Source organism: Rhincodon typus, unplaced genomic scaffold, assembly GCF_021869965.1.
Source record: "Rhincodon typus isolate 14 unplaced genomic scaffold, sRhiTyp1.1 hic_rhity00000547, whole genome shotgun sequence".
Taxonomy (NCBI): Eukaryota; Metazoa; Chordata; class Chondrichthyes; order Orectolobiformes; family Rhincodontidae; genus Rhincodon; species Rhincodon typus.
In genome coordinates this window covers 26,291-35,409 of record NW_025966185.1, presented here as the reverse complement: position 1 = coordinate 35,409, position 9,119 = coordinate 26,291, and the positions used below count along the sequence as shown (strand labels likewise).

Here is a 9,119-nt window from a genome sequence, read left to right as displayed (position 1 = left end):
CGATATGGAGACAGAGAGGTCCAGGAAGGGGAGAGAGGTGTTAGAGATGGTCCAGGTAAACTTAAGGTTGGGGTGGAAGGTGTTAGTGAAGTGTATGAACTGTTCGACTCGTGGGAGCACGAGGCGGCGCCAATACAGTCATCAATGTAACGGAGGAAGAGGTGGGGTTTAGGGCCGGTGTAGGTACGGAAGAGGGATTGTTCCACATAACCTACAAAGAGGCAGGCGTAGCTTGGGCCCATGCGGGTACCCATGGCTACCCCCTTTGTCTGTAGGAAGTGGGAGGAATTGAAAGAGAAGTTGTTGAGTGTGAGGACGAGTTCGGCTAAGCAGATGAGGGTATCAGTGGAGGGGGACTGGTCGGGCCTGCGGGACAGGAAGAAGCGGAGGGCCTTAAGGCCATCTGCATGGGGAATGCAGGTGTAGAGGGACTGGACGTCCATGGTAAAGATGAGGTGGGGGAATTGGAAGTTCTGGAGGAGGTGGAGGGCGTGGGTGGTGTCACGGACATAGGTAGGGAGTTCCTGGACCAAGGGGGAGAAAATGGAGTCTAGATAGTTGGAGATCAGTTCGGTGGGGCAGGAGCAGGCGGAGATAATGGGTCGACCAGGGCATTCAGGTTTGTGGATTTTGCGAAGGAGATAGAAGCGGGCAGTGCGAGGTTGGGGAACGATGAGGTTGGAGGCCGTGGGTGGGAGGTCACCTGAGGTGATGAGGTTGTGGATAGTTTGCGAGATGATGGTTTAGTGCTCAGGGGTGGGGTCATGATCAAGGGGGCGGTAGGAGGAGGTGTCGGAGAGTTGGCGTCCGGCCTCGGCGATGTAGAGGTCAGTGCGCCATACTACAATGGCGCCTCCCTTGTCCGCGGGTTTTATGTTGAAGTTGGGATTAAGGAAAAGGGTTAATTCTTGTATTCTGAAAAACTGAACTCAAACAAAGGACTTGTGTATCCTTAGTGTTATCTCAGGTTTGATAGAAGGGGCAACACTCAAGGTTATGGACTAGGACATTGTGTAATGTGCAGGTTGTGTTCAAGACCAATTGGTAGGAATACACTTGGAGGACTGTAGGTCAGTGCAACAGTATCATAGTCTTGATTGAACAATACAATGGTATGGTATTGCTCTTGTAACAGGAAGATTAATAAACAAGAAGAACCCTAGACACTTAACATATCAGGATCTAAGCACCAGCAAAAAAATGTTTCGCACCTGGCTATGGCCAAATTAACTACTTTATAAGAATCATAGATTGTTATACTTATCTGTCCAGTTGAATGAAATGTTTGGAAATGTATAACTGTATCCGTATTATCATACTTAAGGATTCTAATTTATGTGGCCAGAAATAATTTCTGATTTGTTGGTGCCTTTTGCTTCAAACTGTTTTAAATTGATGGACATTTGGCAGAAACTTTGCTTAAAAAAACCTATCTTATTCAAATTATGTGGAAACAGCATGAGAAAATTCAGTATATTCCAGCTCTAAACTATTACAGCAGATGTGTCACTGGCCAGCTAAATCCCATTTGTGCTAATATAGGGTAGTCAAGAATATGATCTTAGCGAAGTTGAGTATAACCTGAGCAACATTGCATTAACCTGTGCTTTATCCATCTTAACATGCGTGCAATAACCATATTAAAAAGGTGCCATATTTCCATCTCACTGTTGACAATTTATATAAATCTTCAGGAGATGTTGTGAGTATCATAGCTTGAGTCAGCATTCATATGAGAGATGTAGAAAAAAATTTGCTGAAAACTTGAATTTAGTAGAAGGCACCTTCAGTAACGATGTCGAATTCTTTGCAAGCATGGATCTGCCCTACTTAAGGGATCATTGATTATTGTTTGAGTGATATTGTTATTATTATCATATGATTATAATATTGATGTATTATTATTGATGTTGTTAGCTGTGGCTCTGATGCGAGTGATAGAATGGCTCCTCATTAGGGTAAGGAAAAGAAGAAGCAGTTGATTAACCTAGGACTGCAGGTGGCTGAGAGACAGAATATTTTCGGAGTTTGCCATATCTTTACTTCCTTTCAAGACTGGATGAGCTGGGACTTTTTTCACTGAAGCGGAGGAGGTTGAGAGGCGACCTTATAGAAGTTTATGAGATAATGAGGGGTATAGATAGAGTTAATGGTAGTTGTCTTCTAGAATAGAATAGAATATCCTTTATTGTCATTTGTGCTACAATACAGCAGAATGGAGTACAGTGAAAAGTATTTTACAATGGCTGCCTTTTAATGGCTCCATCTTAGGCACAAGTACCTAGGGTAAAAGAAAAGTGGTCTTACACAAAGAGGATTAAAGGAAAGCATAAGCAATACTTACAGAGATTGTTACCACATAGTGAAAAGGTTTTTAATTGCACTCTGATAACAGCAGCTCAGCTCGTGGCACCAGGCCCAATTCCAGCAACTGTCCCACATCGCTCCAGCCTCCAGTCCGCTCCTCACAGCAACCAGGTAAGTCGCACTGTATCGGGATTCGTACCTTGGTCCCTCCATCGCTCTGGGACTCGGCCCCCCACCCTCCAGTCACTCCGGGAACGCAGCCCCTCCGTTGTTGCTCCAGTCTCCTGGTTCTGCCTGCTCCCGCTCACACTGCCGGCTTACGCTCACTGTCTGTGTGATGCTCCGGGGCTGCTTCCCCACAAGCTATTGCAGAGCTCTTCCCCACGCTGTTCTGGGGCTCACAGCCCACGCGCTGCTGCAGGGCTCACTGCTCACACTGTTCTGGGGCATGGGGGCTCGCTGCTCTGGACTTACTGTCGGCTCTGGTGCTGAGGGGAGAGAAGAAGAAGAATTTTTAAAAAGAGGAAAAAGGGAAAAAGGAGGAAAAAGAACAGGACAGTGGGTTTCAAGACTAGGGGGCATATCTGTAATGTGAGTGGAGAGAGATTTAAAAAAGACATGAGGGGCAAATTTTTTACACAGAGGATGTTTGCGTGTGGAATGAACTTCCTGAGGAAGCGGTGGATGTGGATACAAAAACAACGTTTAAAAGACATTTGGATAAGTACATTAATAGGAAAGATTTGGAGGGATATGGGCCAGGAGCGGCGTAGGACTAGTTTAGTTTGGGATAATGTTCAGCATGGCCTGGTTGGACTGAAGAGTCTGTTTCGGTGCTGTATGACTCTATGACTCTATGATGAATGCCCTGTATACCATCATGCTGGTCAACTGACCAGGACAGCTTGTATACAAGTACAGCAAATAGTTAGAAAGGCAAATTAGGGGCAGCACAGTGGCTCAGTTGTTACCACTACTACCTCACTGTGCCAGGGACTTGGTTCCACCCTCAGGTAACTGTCTGGGTGGTGTTTGCACATTTTCCCCGTGTCTGTATGGTTTTTCTTCAGGTACTCTAGTTTCCTCCCACAGTCAAAGATGTGCAGGCTAGGTGGATTGGCATTTCTAAATTGCCCCATAGTGTCCAGGGATGTGCAGGCTAAGTGGGTTAGCCATGGGAAATGCAGGGTTATGGGGATAGGGTTGCAGGGTGGGATGCTTATAGTAGGTCAGTGTGGACTCGGGCTGAATGGCCTACTTCCACAATATAGGGATTCTATGACTATGATACTTTTTTCCAAGTAACAGACCTGCCTGGAAAGAAAACTGTCTGCAATGTCATTGATGGGATGAAGGTTAAGGCTGATAAAGATGAGTCCTCCCCGACTGATCAAGATGTGTCCCAGAGCTGCAAGGAACTGGGCATCACTGCCCTACACATCAAGCCATGTGCCATTGGAGGCAACAGGACCAAGACCCCCGAACCTGATGTCCAGTCAGCTCTGGGAGGCCTGGATCAATCTGGGATGCAAATCGGCTGGATTGAAGACACTACTCCTATTCCATTGGACAGCACTCGCTGAAAAGGAAGTCACAGAGGTCACAGTTTGTAATTATTTTCTGTATGTGTCAGTATAACTCATAAAAACATTTCTGCTCAGAAAAAGACAAAAACAAAAAGAGAACGAGGCTGAGGAAGTAATAATAGGAAAACAGCATGTGGCAGAGGGTTGGATGAATACATTGCATTGGTCTTCACAGTAGTAGACATTAATAACATTCCAAACTTGCTAAATAACCACGGGGCAAAAGAACAGGAAATAAATACATTAACTATCAATGAAGAAAAACTACTAGGGAAACTAATGGAGTGAAAGATGGAAATGTGCCCTGGACCTGATGGGATGCATCCTAGGATATTAAAGGAAATAATTTCTGGGTAGTGGATGCCCTTGTAATAATTTTTCAGGACTCCTTAGATTCTGGAATAGTACCAGAGGATTGGAAAACTGCCAATGTAATGCCTTTATTTAAGAAAGGGAAAGAGACAAAAAGCAGGTTTCTATAAGTCAGTTAGTTTTAACATCTGTTGTTAGGAAAGTGCCAGCATCTATTATAAAGGAAGTAATGACACACCATTTAGAAATGCATAATATGATCAAGCAGAGTAAACCTAGTTTTGTGAAGGGGAAATCATGCCTGGCAAATTTACTGAAATTCTTCAAGGAGGTCCAAGCAGAATAGATAAAGAGAAAGCAGCGGATGTAATGTATTTGGATTTTCAGAAGGTATTTGATTAAGTGCCACCCATTTACTGACTTGGAGGTAGAATGTTAACATAGATAGAGGATTTATTAATTATTACAAGACAGAGAATTGGATTGTGGTGACATTTTTAGGCTGGCAACCTGTAACTGGTGCAGTGTCATAGGGATCAATGTTAAGACCACAATTATTTACAACAGTTATTAATGACTTGGATGAGGAAAGTGATTATACGATAGCCAAAATAGGTGGGAAGGCAAATGATGAAAATAACACAAAGAGGCTGCAGACTAGTTAAGTGAGTGGGCAAAAACTTGGCAGATGGAATATAAGGTGGGAAAACATAAGGTTATACATTTTAGCAGGAAGATTTTAGATTAGACAAAGCTTAGAATCCCCAAATTTGAGGTTGATTGTGTCAAATTTTTCTTTAAGCGTACATGAATTATGAGAAAGTCCAGGTCTACATGTGATCAATAGTCTGGGTATTCACTGGCCAGGCAGTCATTATGCAAACCCAAAATAGGTGGGAAAGTAAATTCCATAATAAAAAAAGAAATTGACAAATGGCTAGGTTAAGTGTATGGGCCAAAATTTGGCAGATGGAGTTTAGTGTGGATAAGTATAAGGTTATCCATTTTATTCAGAAGAATCAAAAGATAAATTATTATCTAAATGAAGAGAAGCTTCAGAGTGCTTTGCTGCAGCAAGCTTTGGATGTCTTCATAAATGAAGTGCAGAAAACTAGAATGCAGGTACAGCAGGTAATAAGGAAGGCAAATGGAATTTTGTTAGTTAACACTAAAGGAATAGAGTATAAAGTAGGGAAGTGTTGCTACAACGGTACAAGCCATTAGGTCAAACTGTACTGAAGTATTGTTGACAGCTGTTGTTCCCCTTACTTCAGGAGGGATGTAGTTGCATTGGAGGCAGTCAGAAGAGGTTCACTTGATTGATTCCAATGATGAGAGAATTATATTATGAAGAGAGATTGAGCTGTTTAGGCCTGTACTCTCTACAGTTTGGAAGAATCAGAGGAGATCTAATTGGGGTACATAAAATGTTAAAGGGGATTGACAATGTAGATGTAGAAAGGATGTTTCGTCATGTGGAACAATCTAGACTTCTCTCAAAGGGTTGTGAATCTGTGAAATTCATTACTCCACACTACACTGAATGCTGGGACATGAGTGCACTTAAGGAGGTGATATAGAGATTTTCAATTAGTAATGGGTTAAAGGGTTATTGAGAGCAGGCAGGAAAATGAGGTTGAGGCCAAGCTGAGATCAGCCATAATCATACTAAATGGCAGAGCATGCTTAAGGGCTGAATTGCTTACTCCTGCTCCCAGTTCTTGTGTTGTTATGTTCTCGTAAGAGTTAGGCATGGGGATCCTATGAAATCCAAAGGAAATTCCTGTGAAGTTGAATTTTACATAGTTTTACCTTGCGGTCAGTGTGCTTGTGACCTACATGAAGATGAACAGCTAATATTTCATATCAAATATGACTCTTCTCCAAAAACTATATTTCAACAAGTTATATTTGACTCAAAGGCTTAACTTTGTTTCTCTTTCCACAGATGCTATCAGACCTGCTGAATATTTCCAGCATCTCATTATTTTTCCCTTTTTATTTTATTCAGATCTTTACAATGAACAAAACTAAATAATTACAAACTGAAGGGAAGAATGTAATAATGTATTGCAGAAAATAACCATTAATTGTAAAACCTGCTATGCAAATATTAGCTGTTGTACACATTGGAAGTCTGTAAGATTCACTCATCCACTCATCACTGGAAGTTTTGAATATTTAGAAGGCCTCTTTGTGCCTACTCTGAAGGCAGGAAGGTCACTCAATGGAAGGGAAGGTCAGTCAATGGAACGCATAGTGACCTCATTCCAAGTCTTAAGTTATTCTTCCTTTAAGAGATTCAAAATCTGTTTTCTGTCCCCATAATAGATGGCTGTATCATCTCAGATGTCTGCAATCTACACGAACTTGAAATAATTAGGCATAGTAGGTTATATAATGATTTTCAAAGGTAGATTCCTCCCTTAGGAAATGGAAAATGAGAAGGAAATGTTGTTGATCATTCAAAGTGTACGCTAGAGGCTATTGATATGCAAATTAGAACAGCTAAACCCTTGCTTGATGTCACTTATGGACAACAGAGCCTATTTTAAATGCAATTGGAAGTTCTGTCAATCAAAAGATTACATTTATTCACCTATATGGACATACTGTTAGTTGTGTGCAGTAGGTATGGTTTTATTTTAAAAGAATTGTAATTGAGATCTGAAGATATTGGAAAAACAAGTACCTCCTGTAATAAAGTGAAGTCATTAAAACAACTAACAAATACATGTCTGCTGTAAAACACATATTTGCACCAAGCAGCAATTCTTGTGTAAATGCACAAATCACCTGCAGTCTCATTAAATTGGACACAAGAAACTTTATTCTGAGTCATTTAATAATTGCCACCTGACCCATGGCAAACAGTAAAGGAGTAAATCAAAATCTTTGATCTTGTGAACAACGTGAGGTTGATTAATGATAATGATGGTGAATTTGACTTCTGAGCCATCTTCTAAGGTAATCAGCTGTACATGTTCCAAACCACTCAAATCCTACTGTTGACTACAATAGTAATCATTTGGAAGCTAATAAGGAGTGTCGTTATAGTTTTGCATAAATATATCAACTTTATATATATATATATACACAGAGAGAGAGAGAGAGAGAGAATTGATTTCTGTTAATAATAGAATTTGTAAATTGGTTCTTATTTTTATAGGGGATCGTGACAGATGTTTAGTTCTGATACAGTGGAACCTCATTAACCTCAATCCAATTATTTGCCTTCCTGATGATTTACTGGAATTTGCAAGATAATGCCTTCTGCATGACATCACTTTGTTCCACGGCTTCTGTGATTTGCATTTCATTTCCTTTGTGAATTAAATTACATTACAGCCGTGAAATCACTGGTAGCAGTATTAGGCAATGAACTTAACACATTTGCGTGCCATTTCTTTTTCAGTTGTCTTGGTGAAGTAGTCCAGCTATTTAAAATAAATTAATTAATGTCTTTGGCAGAAGGCTTCCATACAAACCTATTCCAAATTTCAAAAAGCAAGCAGAAGCCTAGCTCTACATTAGCAAACAAGGTGAATTTGCATCCCCTTCATCGCCTTTTGTGGTGCAAGTTAACAAGCACTGTCATTGCATCCTACCAGCTGTTGCAGCTTTTGTGCTCTCAGGCAAACTACACTTTTCCATTTTATGTAAGGGGCAGCAACACTCTCCAGCAAATCCAAAAGCTCAGTACAAAAGACCTCACAGTACTTCTAATCACTTTACCATAGAAAAGGTGTCAAAAAAACTGCCTGCAATTTGAATTCCTAGCCTTTTAAGTAATGGAGGGTCCATCTTGCAGATTCATGTTTGATTTTTGCACAGCAATGCGTACATTTGTTGCCAGAATGAGCATTAATCATGTTCATAATCATGGTATTGTATCAATTAAGTTTTGAAATGTTAGGCTAGTGTTTCTTCACAGGCTTCTATGTATGCACTATTGATGCCTGTGCAGACACCATTTTGATTAGGGCCCACCATGTGGACAGCACTGGAAACCGCTGACATAAGGGACCCTCTGAAAGGTGGTACTGTGCCCATGTAACATGACCTCCAGTGGTGCAACATGACCAAACTTCTTTCTCTTTAAATCACGTTACTTCAATCCCAAATTGGGTCTTCGAATAACTTCCTTTATTATACAATTATAAAAGGTGGATTTGGATACTAAAGCAGGCCTACAAAAAAACATTCATTAACATCCTGCATAAATGCATAATCAAGTAGCAACTCAAAGTGACTAACAGAAATATGCACTAGACACCTTTTCACTAAGATGCTAGACATAAAATTTTCATTAGCGATATCATTTTCAATTTTGGTATTTTCTATAATTTTTAATGAGTTTTCTAATCTCTGATGTCTTAAATTGATCCACCAAGTGAACCAAATGCCTATGCATTTTAGGGAGACTTTACTATCAAGCTAAAATGTCTAAATGATTAATAACATAATCAGGATAATGATAAGAAATCTCTGCTTGTTAATTACCTTTGTGGTTACTGGAATATTATTTTATCTCCAAAATATCTCAGTCCAGAAGTATCACATCAGCCTTGTTTCTATTTCCGATGCTTTAGACACATTTATTGAACTAAAATTTGCAAGGACACATAACATTATAACTCTTTACAAAATGTAAATAATAGAAACGCTTATATATCTCTTTGAAATGCTATTATTTATCTCCTTGAATCTGTATCATCTATCTTTTCTAAAGTGAAATAAAATCTACAACAAACTGTTCATTAATAAATAAATAGCTAAGTCTAAATTGCTTTCTGTGAAAATTCAAATTTTGTTCTCACACATTTCATTGAAAAGACTTTTTAAAAATGTATCCTGCTTGCAAATGTCTCTAACACCTCTCTCCCCTTCCTGGACCTCTCTGTCTCCATATCG

The 9,119-nt window shown here is 40.1% G+C and overlaps 1 pseudogene; it reads left to right on the top strand.

Moving 5' to 3' along the window:
• The first annotated feature begins 1,942 nt into the window (after positions 1–1,942).
• LOC109927335 overlaps positions 1,943–9,119 on the top strand; it is a 10,758-nt pseudogene continuing 3,581 nt past the window's right edge.